At 41.5% G+C, this 15,504-nt stretch overlaps 1 protein-coding gene across 3 annotated transcripts in view; it reads right to left on the bottom strand.

Moving 5' to 3' along the window:
* The window catches only part of TNFRSF19 (TNF receptor superfamily member 19), a 55,741-nt gene extending 49,620 nt beyond the window's left edge, over window positions 1-6,121 (bottom strand). The window contains exon 1 of one of the 3 annotated variants that reach the window (XM_056498960.1): window positions 5,661-6,121. The gene's annotated coding sequence lies outside the window, so the exon portion shown is untranslated. Of the gene's footprint in view, window positions 1-38; window positions 274-395; window positions 456-5,660 lie in introns of those variants that run through there. The other 2 variants (XM_056498987.1, XM_056498969.1) reach the window with 2 other exon arrangements.
* Window positions 6,122-15,504: the final 9,383 nt, after the last annotated feature.

Here is a 15,504-nt window from a genome sequence, read left to right as displayed (position 1 = left end):
ATAAACCCAACTGTAACTGGGGCTTTTAAACCTCTTACCAGCCAAAACAAAAAGTTAGGAGCTCCTATTCCTTCAACTCCAGCTCTAAAATCGTTTGAAGCAAAGAGCAGCTTACTTATGCAGCAGACAGGAGAAGCGCTGGTGAACACGAAAGCCCAGCTCTCAAGGGCTTTTTGTCGGCCGCGCTCCGGGGCGGGGAGCAGCCGCTCCGGGGCTGCCGAGACCCGCAGGACGCGCCGCAGCTCCGCGCACCCGGGGGCGGCTCGGGAGCGGCCCGGCAGCCCTGCCCCTGCCCCTGCCCCTGCCCGCGGAGCTGCGCCATCCCTCCCTCGCCCACCGCGCCCCGGTGCCCGGCCAGCCCGCGGAGCCCCGCGGCCACCGCGCTCCGCACCCACCTGCACAACGCGGCTCGGCCGCACCGCAGCGCCCGCCCCGCGCCGCCCCCGCCGCCTCCTGCCCGCCCCGTCACCGCGGCAACACCGCCCGCCCCGGAGCGTCACCGCAGGGCAGCCAATGGCAGGATGGAGGGAGGGATGGATGGAGGGATGGATGGATGGAGGGATGGATGGGTGGGTGGATGGAGGGATGGGTGGGTGGATGGATGGATGGGTGGGTGGATGGATGGATGGAGGGATGGGTGGATGGATGGATGGATGGATGGATGGATGGATGGATGGATGGATGGATGGATGGATGGGTGGGTGGATGGATGGATGGATGGATGGGTGGATGGATGGATGGATGGGTGGATGGATGGATGGGTGGATGGATGGAGGGATGGGTGGGTGGATGGATGGATGGGTGGGTGGATGGATGGATGGAGGGATGGGTGGATGGATGGATGGATGGATGGATGGATGGATGGATGGATGGATGGGTGGGTGGGTGGATGGATGGATGGATGGATGGGTGGATGGATGGATGGATGGGTGGATGGATGGATGGATGGATGGATGGATGGATGGGTGGATGGAGGGATGGATGGAGGGATGGATGGATGGATGGAGGGATGGGTGGGTGGATGGATGGATGGATGGATGGATGGATGGATGGATGGATGGAGGGATGGATGGATGGATGGATGGAGGGATGGGTGGATGGATGGAGGGATGGATGGATGGAGGGATGGGTGGATGGATGGATGGATGGATGGATGGATGGAGGGATGGGTGGATGGATGGAGGGATGGATGGATGGAGGGATGGGTGGATGGATGGATGGATGGATGGATGGATGGATGGGTGAGTGGATGGATGGATGGATGGATGGATGGATGGATGGATGGATGGTGCTGTGTGTCCACGCTCCGAGGGCATGAGTGGGACTGTGTGCCTCATACCAATAGTGTGAAGCCAGGGTCAATCACAAGTGAGGCGCTAGCAGGGCATTCCTGTGCCCAGCCTTGCCTCCAGACCCTGCCCAGCTTTGGGACTGCAGCCTTGGCACTGCTGATCCGCCTCAGAGGGAGCTCAGGCTTATGGTTACTGGGCTGTTCTGAAGGAACTGGCCCTTGACCTCTGTAGAATGAGTCCTTGGAACTCAGGAAAGCCCTTTCCACCTCTCCCGCACAAAAACCATGACAGAGGCTTTCCTACAACACACTGCAAATTCTCCTTTCTGCAAGCACTCCTTCCCAAAGTACTTGAGCAGCTTTTTTTTCCCTGCTAGCTCAGAGCCTGAAATAGTTCATCCATTTGCAGGTAATTAGTTACCCAGCTGTAAGCACAGTGTCGATACCAAATGCAAGTATCCACGGAGAAATGGAGAAATCCAGCCCTTCACAGATAGTAAATTTTTCACCATCGCTAGGTTGGGTGTTACTGCTACTTACTGTGACACAAATTAGGAGCTGTTCTGAAGTTAGTGATGCTCTAACATTGGTGAAACCAGTCTTGGACACCTTGGTAAAAGAACTGCTGCTGCAGGGATTTCAGGTCTTTAGTTTTACTTCTAATGAAAAGGTTAATGATCCACTTACAGTCTAGACAACTGTATGGACACACAAGGAACTGGGTTAGACTCTGAAAAAGATGAACAAATGCTTATACTGGGAGGTAAAGCGTTTTCAAATAAACAGAATTTTTGGAACTCCTCACAGACAAAATTTTGAAGATCACCAGCCACATGGGCTTCTCTAAAAACAAGGAGTGCTTATTGAAATCCAGCAAGTTGTGCTCAAAGAGAGAAATGATTGCTGTGAAACTAGTTGTTTTCAATTACAAAACCCGAACAACTCAGAATGTACAGGGGTTTTCATGCAATTATCTTCTGAAGGGCCTTCAAAGAAGAGCTTTGCTTCAGGATCCTTGCCAGGAGGAGCTCAGCAAGCGGCTGGAATGTCAGTGAGGAATGGCACACTGCGGCGCCGCAGCAGCGCATCTGTTGTGAACAGCAGCTGCTGCACAGCACTGAGCATTGTACACAGCCTCACTATTTACAGACCATCTTTTGTAGATTATCTGCTTTCTGGAGCCACCAGTGAAACTACTGCGTGAGTTTTTCTTAGTAGAATCATCATGTATGTTTCAGATACTTGTCTTAAAGTAGTATGGTTAGACAAAGGTATTAAAATATCCCAGAGTTCTTGAGGTGTTGACTAAACACTCAGGATTACCATATAAAAAAGCATTAAGACTTTCATCAGAGAGTGGGTAACTATGCTAATGAACTCAGAGCAACGTGCTGTCTGCAACACTGAAGCTTAAAAGTTGAAGTCCTTGTTGTAGCATGTAAAATCTTTCCTCTGATTGTAAAATGGATGAATTAGTTCCATTCATCATTGAAAGATGTTGAAAATTTTACTGTTTACTTTGTTTTAAATCATGATGCTTCTCAGGAAATTGAAGAAGTGAATTGTTAGAACTAGTACAAAGATTCTCACTACAATGGAGAAAGCAAAAAAGAAATATTTGGAAAGCAGTTTCAGCTGACCCCTTTGATAAGACTAAGTTGCGTGACATATCTGATGTGGAAGCAGAAATTGTACAGCAATAGGAAGTTGTTATCTCCATATCTCAAATGCTAACACAGTTCCCCCAGTCAACTGTGAGATAGATCTGCTCTTGTTATGACAGCTGTTGGAAACTGATGTCAGTATAACTGTGCAATGTCTTTTGATAATCTTAGCTATTACAAACCTTAAAATATGTTTATGATGTTATCTAAGGCACACTGTTTGGAAATGGCTCCATTTATAACCAGAAATTGCTCAAGCTATTTTTATAAATAAATCATATACTTGTGAGTTTCCTAGTCAGATTTGCTTGAAAATGCTTGAAAAAGCATTGTGAACTTTTTGTTTCTGAAGGCTTAAGCCTGAGGATTAATTAATGTTTATACAGCTCTTAGTAAAAGCAAAGTTACTAGTGCCAAGAATTATTACTATTTAATCTTTAAAAGTCAGATCAATGACAGGCTAAACTGTCAGAGAACTGCTATTTAAAACAACAAAAATGTTGAAAATCCTCTTCCCACCATGCTTGAATGTGTTCAAGTGCGTTCTCATTTCAGCCTCATTTACATACAGGCAAGCAAAAATATTTTTCGGTTTAATTGGGTTGACGCCCATCTTTGTTTAAATAACTGGGGAGATTACCTAAAATCCTAGGGACTTTTTACAAAATGAAAAAAAAGCTTTGTATTTTAAATGCATTTTCAGGGCCCAAATGTTGTAAATAATTATCTATGCAAATCCTACTCAACAGTGTAATCTATCTGATTAACTGGAGCTCCTTCTGTGTGCAACTTCACCATTTGTGTGATAGGTCAGATCCTTGTAGTGATAGTTTCATTGTATTAGACTTGCACAGCTGTTTTGACTTCTGAGGAGAAGGGCTCCTTGTGTTATTTCTCAACATTTGCTTCTCTTGCTACTTTACACCAAGCAGGGGTAAGGTTTATTTATTTTTCTCAGAAAATAAATGTACATACTGGAAAACAAGCAACAAGCAAGAGGGGACTGGAAAGGCCAAGAAGCTCATCAATGAAGCACAGAGTTAATAAATAAAGCCATCTTTTCAGGGTTACAGGAACATGTTTTAGTACATCATTGTTACCTAGGGAGAAATGTTAAATTTTGCTTTGGCTTTAAATGACATTCTTCCTTGACAGCTATGCACATATTATTCATACAGTGCTAATTACTTTCCTTATAGTATAATTGACTTGTTAAGTAAGAATGTGAATTAATTGGTGGCATAGAAAACAAAATGATACCAAGTCAGGTCTAGTTAATCTGTGTCTGGCCTATTATCTCTTGATATTCAGTAAATTGAAGTTTTATATATACAAATATAGTTTTAATTAGAAGAAACAAATTTTGCAGACTGACTAATGAAAGCTAACTACATTTATCTTGATCTTACTCAGATGCAAGCAGACTGTTAAAATTTGGGTTTGCATGTTGCACTATGGTGTATACTGAAATAGGAGCATCTTGAAGGTACTGTGGCCTGGTAGACCTCTCAAAGAATAGTTTTCAAATGATGCTTAACAGCTATAATTTATGCTGAGTTTTAGTTGCAATTTGTTAATAAACATATTTAAACATATTTCTAAACACTTAAATTAAGACTTAAGAGTATATAAGTCAGTATTGCTAGCCACCATTAAGACTAGATCTTCAAAGACCTCAGTGTCTGGAATGTTTGCAAGTCTGGTCCCAATTATGGGTTCTAAGTTCTTCTGAAAATCTAAATTATATTTAAATACTACAGAAAGAGTTTGAGTCCTATTTTAACAATCTGACTCCAGCTGCAGGCACAGAACACTCATGGATTTGGCCCAAACTCACACAAGTATCTGGCCCTTAAAAGCTGCAAATGTGTGAATAATCCTTCAAAAGATTGTTCCCTTATAATGAATTTCTGGAGTAGATGTCTTAAAATTTTTTCAACACAATACTTTTCATAAATATGAGTTTGAGAAACAGCATTCAAAACAATGTGAATGGAAATGGCATCACTTATATGCAGCAAAACTTCTACAAAATTCAGCAAAACTAGCTGTTGGCTCTAGACAAATCTCAGATTTCTTTAATATACTTATTAAAATGCCTTAGAGGAAACTCCTATCTTTAGGTTAAAATATTACTTTTACTTCAAGATTTCATGTGGTACAGCTGAACTACAATCTCTTCAATCTTAAAATAAAACCATTTCCTTTTGTGAATAAGGCTGTTATGTTTATAAATTTAATTCTAATAACTTCTGGAAGTGGAGACATTTTTACATCACAAGTATGGAACTATTAGGCTTAAAAGTGTTGTTTAAAAAGACATAGTTTAATAAACACACTGAGAGCAAACAAAGTATTGGTCTTTCCTTAGAAAATAAGTGCTCCCCTTAGTCATGTAATGCATGTATTCAAATATAAATTTACAAACCTATAGATGGTATGAATGAGCAGTGCAACCCAAAATCTTACATACCCCCAAACAATTGAAAAATACTATATTTGGTTCACTTTTCTATCTATTATTCCAGACAGTCTGTTCTCAATATAATTCTGCCCAAGAGCTGCAAACAAAATATTGCATAAATTACAAACAATCTTTTGAACTCTGTACACACAATGATGTGCAGTATTATTGGTTATGTGAACTTTATAATTTCTTAAAATCTTGCAACACAAAACTGAAAAAAACCCCCGAAATTCAGTACCTGTTATCTGATGAAGTTTCCCAGTGCCAGAGTTTCTGCAGCTTAATTTCACACTGCCGGAGTTTCTGTATTAAATGCTTTTACCTCCAAAGGGGAAAAAAAAAAAAAAAAAAAAAGAAAAGAAAAAAAAAGTATGTCGGCACAAGCCCAGACGAAACTCCAAATCCGGGAAAATAAAATTAACCATGCAGATCAAAGGCAGACGAGCACTGAGACCAAATGCCTGTAATCTGATCAGTGATCAGTTGCCGTACATCAAAGGCAGTGCTTTGGCGAGGAAAAAGAGCTCCTTTTCCAGCAGGTAGTTGTGCTCAAATCCTGCCTTTCAGTGCTCTGCACTCGCTCCTTGTGCTGGGAGAACGCACACGATTCTGAAATGCTCGGGGTTGAGTGGCTGGATCTGTAGCTTTTGAGTTCCCAAGCTGTGTTGTGGATTGTGTGTTGGAAGCTTTCCCCAGTGCCAGCGGGTTCCGCTTTATCCCTTTCATCTCGCTGAGCTGCAGATCCCATGACATCATTCAATGCTGTGGGACTGGTTAGAGAGCTGTAATACAGCCTGTGGGGGAATGCAGCTAAAGAGCAGCAAGAGTTTGCATGATTTCTAATCAGGTTAGCCCATTGTAACAAACCCGAGGCTCACTTCAAAGTCTTCACTACATTTACGTTTCCTCCCGAGGAGGGAGAATACTGTAGTTAATAAAGTTTTCTTTAAAAGATGCATTGTAATTTTGTCTGCAAAAGGAAGTTACAGTCTTCCATAAAGTTGTGAAAGTCAGACATGAAGGTCGGTTTGCTAGACGTGAGAGAAAACTACTTTTGTTCGTCTCTTTGTCGAGATTTGGAGCAGAGAAAATGGTGTATTTTGCAGGCTGGCATTGGGTTTTTGCATTGGCAAAATCAAGCACAATAGAGCATGCTCTCGGTCCTGGCTCACGTCCTCCCTGCTGCTTACTGTGTGGCCTTTTGCAAACCATTTTATTTGAGCCTGATTCATCTGTGGCTCATGATTCCTTTACGTAAATGAGCTGTGAAGCTGCCCTAAGTAACTCATAGAAGTGGTTTTCAGTGTAAAGGCATTTTTTAGCCATAAGTAACTCACTGAAGTGTTTTTCAGTGAAAAGGCATTTTTTAGCTAGATTTGAAGTGGTCACCACTGCGCTTCCGCAGAGGGAGGCTTTTGGGGCATGAAAGCATATAGAGAGACATTCTCTGTGCTGCTGGTCCCGAGGATTGCTGGAGGGTCTTGTGTAGTCCTGGCGAGCAGGGGAATCCTCAGGGCTGCTGTGACTTTCTCTCTTGCAGTGCAGAGGAAAGGCAGAAGGAATGTCCTACCGAATTTCATATTCTGCCATCTGAGGCTGTTAGCTTTTGGCACAGAGATCAATTCAGCCCTCTGTACCCCAGCTGTTAAAAAAACATACAACTATCAAGCAGGATGGATTTTAGGATCATCAGCCGTATTGAAGATGTCACTGAAGTTCCCACCCTCGCACATCCCATACTTTGGGCACTCCACATGTGCAGATGAAAGCGATACGAGCCTGTAACTGGCGCACGCATGCAAATATTTGCACACCGAGTAGCCGAGAATTCATTTAAAAGGCAAAAGTAAAAAGAGGTAATACTCTAGACCCTGTTGCCTTAAGCGTTGAAACAAAAACAATCAGCGGATGGTGGGCACTGGATAGCCGGGCTGGGAGCGATGGAGTGCCCCATGGAGTGCTCCATGGAGTGCCCCATGGAGTGCCCGATGGAGTGCCCCATGGAGCGCCCCATGGAGTGCTCCTTCTGCTCCCCGTGTGTGGCTGCAGCCTCCTCGCTCTCCGCGCTCGCCCCCCGCTCCTCGCCTTGCGCAACCCTCTCCCTCTCCCTCTCCCTCTCCCTCTCCCTCTCCCTCTCCCTCTCCCTCTCCCTCTCCCTCTCCCTCTCCCTCTCCCTCTCCCTCTCCCTCTCCCTCTCCCTCTCCCTCTCCCTCTCCCTCTCCTCTCCGCTCCTCTCCCGCCGCCCGGGAGGATGCTCCCGCCGCACTCGGTGGGATAGGGAGCCTTCTGCTGGTGGGATGGCGCACTGTGGGCAGTGCAAGCAGCGCTCTGCTTCCCAGGGATGGCAAGGAATATTTCCACAAAGACTCGACAACCTCTCAAAGGACGCTGCACTGTGTAATTTTGTTGCTAGCTGGAGGAAGTTCAAGTATTGGTTTGGGTCACCTATTCAGGCACGCCTTTGAGGGATGTTCTGGTAACTGAGGAGAAGAAGAAATGATGCACATACAAAGGAGTATGGTGCAGGTCATGAGTCTGACTTTCAGGTATACATTGCTGGAAAAAAAACCGTGAACAAACCATATATTTTTGTCTCTTTCTCTAATTTGCACTTCCATCTATTATAAATAAAAGAAAATTATCCAGGCTGCTCACTTCTCTTTCAACATTAATTTGTGCTCTTCTGACATACAACCTTCTATCACCAGAAAGTTTTTTGATAAGACTCCATTTGTAGCTTTTGTGGCAAAACTGGAAATGCTTGTATTGAAATAAAATCATTGGTGGGCTTTGCAGAATTCAAATAACCCCTTTAATTTCAGTGGTGCTTTAAGAACAATGCTTTTCACAGAAAGCACCTCTTATTTCTCTGGATTTCAAGCAAAAGCAAATCCTGATGGCTTATTAGAGTTCTTTGATCTTTTTCATACATATGAAAAAGAGAAGCAAGATTAATTATTGCAAATTTAACCTTCTACAGCTTAAGCATTGCGTTTTGCATTTAAATACTGTTTTTCACTGGGGAGCCTGTCAGCCTGAACTGCTATTCCCTATTCTATGGCTTCTCAAAATTTGGCCAGGTGTGTGTAATAATAACAACAGTTGTCATTGTCTTTATAGTTCCATTTCAATATTTTTCCAAAAGCTGATAAAGATTTTTTTCTCTTTACATAAAATGAAGATTATATTGTGATTTGTGTAAAGCACAGGGCAGACAAGAGTCAGAAACAGAATCTACCTAAGATGACACTTTACTTTTATACTTTTTGATCATCAGCTCATGCTTTCTCTTGTAGTCACTAACCTAGCAAGGCATTCAAGAACAAGTGGTCTGAAATCCTTTAGGTTCCTCTATAGATACTTGATTCTAATCACTGAAATTACTGGGGTATGAACAGAGATCACTGAAACTGAGGACTCAAATTTACTCACTCTGTAGGTATCTGAAAAGCTTTTCTGGAAGAAGCACTTGTGATTCCTACATGAAACCAGAGAGGTGTCTCCAAAGTCCTGCAGAGGGAGATGCTCTCTTCCTAATTAATTGCTTAAATTTTTCTAAATTTAGACAGAATCTTCCTTGAGCAACATTAAGTGGGTTCATCCTTCTCTTTTTACCACAGGAGGATCTCAGGCTCTTAAATTCTGCTTTAAGGATTTTTAGGGAAACAATACCAAGTCCAGGGCTGCTATTCATAGCCAGGGCTTAACTGGGTCAAAGTCACAAAAGGTAGTCAGTTGATAGAAATAAGAACTTTCTGGAGATGTTTCTTAAATATAACTACATCTTGGGAAAAATTATTTCTGGAAGAAACAATGAAACCAAATAAAGGGGTTTGTACCACAGCTCCATTCTTAACATTTCTAATATTCAAGCTGTGCCTTATGCACTTGTATCATATACATCAAATGATTTATCATGTTGCTTTATACACGTGCTGTCTGCACCTCTTTGCTGCACCTCTTCCCTTTGCTTTCCCTCAGTACATGGGAACTCCAACAGACTTTCAGAAAGGAGGAATCATCCCAGGAAAGGCAGTGCCATTGTTACAGAACACTCACTGGCCATGCAGCCATTGTTTGTGCCAGCTGCAGCCTTTATTATATCCTATATATAGGCTATATTATCCTATTATAAATATAACACAGCCAGCATTGCTGCAGTTACAAGTTTCCACCCTGCACATCTACTGTGGCTGCTGTCTCCTGGTGGTAAGTGGTGAGATGCTGATTTATAGAGGTGGAAGGCCATTTCCAGAACCTTTTATGGCAGATCAGCACTATCTCTGAAGCAATGCTTATCTATCCTGGTCCCAGTTGATGTCAGAAGTGCTGATTGTCGCTCTCCTAAAACATCAGGGGGATATTGTTCTGTGAGGCAAGCCAGTCCTGTGGTCAGGAGAGATGCTTTAGAATACCCAGATCCAACCTCCTACACTATCTGCACTGCCGCCCTGATAAAAGCTAACATCCTCTTTCTGCTCTATCTATGGGTGTTGTTAGTCCAGGTGCTGCTGATACCTACTCCCACTTCCTGCTTCAGCACTTGCAAGCTCCTTGAGAGTCACATTGTTTAAGAACTTCACATACAGCACCTTTAGGCAGAAAAATCAAGACCCTGTGGCATTTCCTGAAAAACTGGCTCACTGTTATCACCTGGTGTGTCATCAGACTCACCCTAATCTGCAACACTGCACAGCCAATTGCAGTGCAACTTGCTCTAGTTAATACTAGCTTTGGATGTAGTTCCATTAGTTTTTGACTTTCAGGGAGAAAAATTCTGTCTGCCATTTATGTGTTCCACAACAGCAGGTCTCTGACCTCATGACTTGGGTGAAGAAACAGCTTTGTTTTGCTGTCTTTGGTCCCCAATTTTTATTGCAGTTTGCCCGTGGGTTTTTCCCCCCCGTGGGTCTTCATAGGAGACAGCTTTGGCTTGTTCCTTTATGAGTACCTTGAGATCTAAGCAAAATGGAGATTTTTAGTTCTTGGCTCACCAGGTGGATCACTCTAAGGGAAGCCTCACGGGCATTGCCACATCTAGATAACGTGGTAGGTTGGGAATTTGGTTTTGAGGTTGTCCTCAAGGATAATGTAGATGCATGCTGTAGGAAGTAATAGCTAATTTACCTGTGATTGGGAGTCAGAAACTGTGGTTTTATTCTCCTTTCTATTACATGGCTATGACTGCAGGCAAGTTACTTTTTCTCACTGTGTTAGATCCTCAGTTGTGTAAGTTTTAGGTAAAATTAAATCAAAGGAATTGTGTCAGTTTATGCTCTATGGCCATCCAGTTCCTCTCAGTACATTTTCCTATCCCTTTAGAATAATGTAAAAATAATTGTTTGTAATACCATACCTGAAATGATGCAAAGCAATTCTTCGTGAATTCCAAACCAAAATAATCTGGTTCTGAATCTTCAAAAGTTTCTGTATTGAAAGTGTTCTTGCAGAATAACAAGCATCCCTAGGGCAATAGTGTGCTTCTCACTATTGTGAAGTTTCACAGCCCTTACCTGTCCTCACACACATCCAAGAACTGGAGAAAGAAGCTTCTGTCATGTATTCATTCTTTATTGTTTCATTAAATGAAAACACAAAGTTTCTTCCCCCTTCTACACTGAGTTTTTTACTTGTACTGAAATGGTCTACTGTGATTTTCTAGGTGTTAGGATTGCTGAAGTTCTGCCCCAGCCTGCAAACTTTAATAAGCTAGCACTCTTTCCAGAGGTGCTGGTGGAGTTGTGCAGTGAATTGACTTCCCCAAGGCTGCTGAAGCTTGATTAGAAGTATTGCTCATGCAGCTGAAATGGGAGATTCAATGATTTTGTAATTTGTATTTCAGAAACCAGTGGACATTTTTGAAGCACTGCATTCTCATCCTAATTGAAAGAAAAATTACCTACCTGGAAGCACACACTTTCCTTTAAAGCACTTTATTATGCAGCCTTTACTCTTAAAGCATACTGAAGTTTCACCCATGAGATGTCATGTTTTGCAGAAAACAATATAAACCCCACAAAATTGCAAATCCAATTCTAACAGCTCAATAGAAGATGCAATGAAATCAGGCTAAGTGGATTATCAGGCTAAGGATAAAGGGAAAGGAGAAACAAATCTGAGATGAGCAATTCAGTGATCCAGAGTAGAGATCACAGCTGGCCACCTGCCTACTTGTCATCAAAGCAGTTTCAGAAGCATTCCCTTAAGGAAACTCTAGCAAAATAATTTCTAAAAGATCATTAAGTGAGTTGCAACTGAAAAGAATGTTCTTATTTTAGACAAAATGTTGTTTATAAAAACATATGTCTCATCATAGAGACACTGCAATCACACCACCACACTTCTGTCTTCAAGGATTTGTTCAGTTTTGGTTTTTATTCTCACTTCACAGTTCAGAATTTTCTCCATTTAGATAAAACACTCTCAGTCTATTTCACAGGTTTTGTACTACTTTTCCTGTATTTCTTAAGCAGAAATGGCCCTCTCTCCCAATCTTTATTTTCCCCACAACTAATCAAGAACAAGCTGAGAACAAGTCTCATGACTTCTTTTTGGTCAGTGTTTTATTTGAAATTTTTTTTGGTCAGTGCTTTACTATAAATTGTTTTCTAAAACACTGTTTTATACCAGGACTTTGATTCAGTGCCTATTTTGGTAAAGCATGAACCTGTAGGAATGCAGTAGCCAAGATGCTCAAATAATACTCATAGTTTCCTGTGAATTATATTAGTACAGACTTTAACAAAACAATTCTAGTTTCCCTTGTTTGTCATTATTTTGGCATCTGGGAGTTCACTTTAGTAGTTCAGATGAAAAATCCTGTGCTGTCTATATCAAACCCTATATTCCAAAGTGCACATACTGCAAACAAACATCCAAGTTTCTGTGCTGAGCAATTCAAGTTCCTTATGGAATGACTGCAAACTGTAGGCACTTACTCCCTCTGCAATCAAGAGCTTAATCTTAATTGCTCAAAAACTTATAATCATAGTCAAAAGTCAGAAGGGGGAGAGACTTGAGATTTCTTTAATTCCACCCATATATCTGTATAGCAAAGTGCTTATATGTCCATATCTTTAAGTGGGAGAGAGTCAATGGGACATAAAAAAAAGCATATTTCTGAGCTGAGGCCTGGCTTCCATGTTATTTTTGGATATTCAGATATAAAGAACCTCAGATGATGATATAGTAACTGACTCGTAGAGTAGCATTAGTGTAATTTTTGGCTGAGTTTCCCCTCCTAGAGAAGAGTAGGTTTATTTGTAGAAATTAAAGACAAGAAGATATACAGATTGTCACCACTCTAAAATAGGCAGCTTTGATAAATAGCACTATCATTAAAAGACATCTGAACAAAATCAATGTCTCAGAAGAAATAGTAACTAGATCTAATCCCTAAGCAATTGTCTGCAGTCCCAGTTGCAATACATCATTTTTTTTCACATATTCTGCTTTGGAAGAGTTGATAGATTAGCTCTTTTTGTTTTTTTTTTTCCCGGTTTCCTGGTTATAGATGATAAACTGTACTTTTCCTGTATGAAGCATTCACAGCTTTATCCCACTGTCCTTAAGAAATCTTCCATATTAGTTACAGCCATAAAAATACCAAGTGAATAAGGAAAAATATAAACAAAAGAGCAGAGGTTATACAAGAGATCAGGCTCAGCTGATCTGCTGCCAATTTTTGCAAAACAAATGTTCTTCTTCTGACATTCATCTGTTTTTAGTCTGGAGTTCTGTATCTACTTTAACACGCATTTCTTAGCTCATGATTTGCAAAGTTTCAGTATATTTTCCCTAGATACATTTTTGCACTCTTCTTCACCTTAAAGCTCTTTGCTTTCTTCTAAAAAACAACGAGCTATGAAAAAAATAGTTGAAAACAATGGAAAGAACAAGAGGCTATAAAGACTTAGTGAAGATGACTCAAGAGAAGCAGTCATACGTTCTAATAATATCTTCAAAGTCATATTATAAGTGAGGAGAGGGCAGCTTTTTTTAGATTCCTTAACAAATTTCCACCAAAAAGTTATTTCTTAGAAGATTGTTTATTCTGTGGAGCATGCCCTGCATGACAAAGTGTTTTATTTCTTGATTTATTTTTGAGTGAAGTACTTGCTCTCTCTCAAAATGTTGAGCTGGAGGAATGTGGATCCATTATTTATGTGATATATCCCAGCTTCTGACTTATTCTATGCACTTGTTTATTAAACACACATTTTTATCAAGGAATGAACTGAACTTCATAGCATGGCCAAAACCATCAGTAACATAATGCCCCCATTTTTCTGCAACTTAACATCATGCTGGATGAAGCAATTCCTTCTTTTGTTTATTCTGGACCTCGTGTCTTGTTTTATTTGGTACCCACAAATTCTCATACTGAAATAAAAGGGAAATTTGTTCCATACCAGCACTTGGGATTTTCTCTAAAGTTTTAGTAGTAATAACTAGCAATTGAAGGGTGCCATGATCTATGAGGTATTGGCTTCCTATATGTTCCCCAAGATCACAGCAAACATCTAGACTAAGCCCTCGGTCCTGTTGGACTCCTTTTGTAAGCAAGCACTGTGTGAAGACACAGTCTACAAGAAGCTGCAGAGTGGGAATAGATCTGTAGGGTATTTCTGGGTTATATACTGAGGTGGCCATCATCAGTAGAAAGCATTTTCAGAATTTTAAGGTGCTGCTACCATGTCAGTGCAACAGTTTGCAATGATCACAATGCAGATATTTTATTCTGTTCCTCCTGAAGCTGCAGCATCTGGCCCTACACTGCCCCTGCCTTTCTCCTGCAAGCCAGCACAGATGTTGCTTGCAGAGGCTCCCTTCTCTAGTAGAAGGAGCAGAGCCTTGAAACTCGGAGTTTTCACATCCTTTTCTCTGTCTTTTGAAACATCTTCTTCTTCTCAGAGCAGACTGGAGTATTCAGTAGAGAATCTGCATGTCCTAAAAGAGGAAGAGGATGACAAAATGGGTCCTGTGAGACAGGAAATGTGAACACAGAGGAGACCTCAGGCCTCTGAGAACCAGTCTGCTTTGTGGCACCCACAGCCAGAAGTCATTTTCAGTCACAGAGTCAATCATAAAATAGCAGGTTAGAAGGGACCTCAAGGATCATCTGGTCCATCCTTTCTTTGCAAAAGCATGGCCCAGCACCCTGTTCAGCCAAATCATGAAACTGTCCAATGTTGGGTGATCCTCCACTTCCCTGGAGACATTATTCCATTGATTCATTTTTCTCATTGTGAAAAACACTCCTCTTGTGTCCAATTGGAATCTCCCCAGGAGTAACTCATGCCCATTAACTCTTATCTTTTCCATTTGACTCCTTGTAAAAAGGCAGTCTCTATTACATGATGATAAGGTCTCCCCTATGCCTTCTCTTCTCAGGGCTGAACAAGTCTTATTCTCACAGTCTTTCCTCAAATGGCAGGTTTCCCAGTCCTTTGATCATCTTTGTGGCCCTTCTCCACCCTGTTCATATATTTTTTTTTTTGCGTAGTGGGGATCAAAACAGAGCACACTGTTTTAGAAGAAGACATCCTGCATCCTCCATGGGACAAAAGTGACAGTTCTGGAATGGCACTGACAGCTTCTGCAAAAGATTGTAGCAAAACTAAAACACTACTTCATGATACTTGTTTGGTACTGGTATCAGTGAAAGGTTCACAGAGTATCACTCATCACTACTATGGGAAAAACACATATGAAAGGATTTCTGAGAATGGATTGCTCTTATTTCCTGATCTTTGATGATTGATCTATTTGCTTCCTTAAAGTGAACAAAACTTGTTATTTCATCAGCTTCTGTATCTCTGTCCCCAGTATACTATTTGTTCAGGCAAGGAAAAAGAAATCATTCAAATCAGCTGTAAGCACTGTCCTGTACAGTTATGCTGTACTCACATTCTGGTAAACTGCAGCTACACTGACTTCTCCAGCCTTGGTTAGCCACTGGGCTTCCTAAGAGGTATCTTTTGTGCCAAACAAAATCGTGCCAGTATTCAAATTTCTTTACAGAGAGTCTAATGGAAGAACTTGTTTGACCTTCCCTTTCACATGCTGGAAATTGTTTGCAA

Source organism: Oenanthe melanoleuca, chromosome 1 (assembly GCF_029582105.1).
Source record: "Oenanthe melanoleuca isolate GR-GAL-2019-014 chromosome 1, OMel1.0, whole genome shotgun sequence".
Taxonomy (NCBI): domain Eukaryota; kingdom Metazoa; phylum Chordata; class Aves; order Passeriformes; family Muscicapidae; genus Oenanthe; species Oenanthe melanoleuca.
The sequence above is the reverse complement of the archived record's forward strand: the minus strand, read 5'-3'. Positions and strand labels throughout refer to the sequence as shown.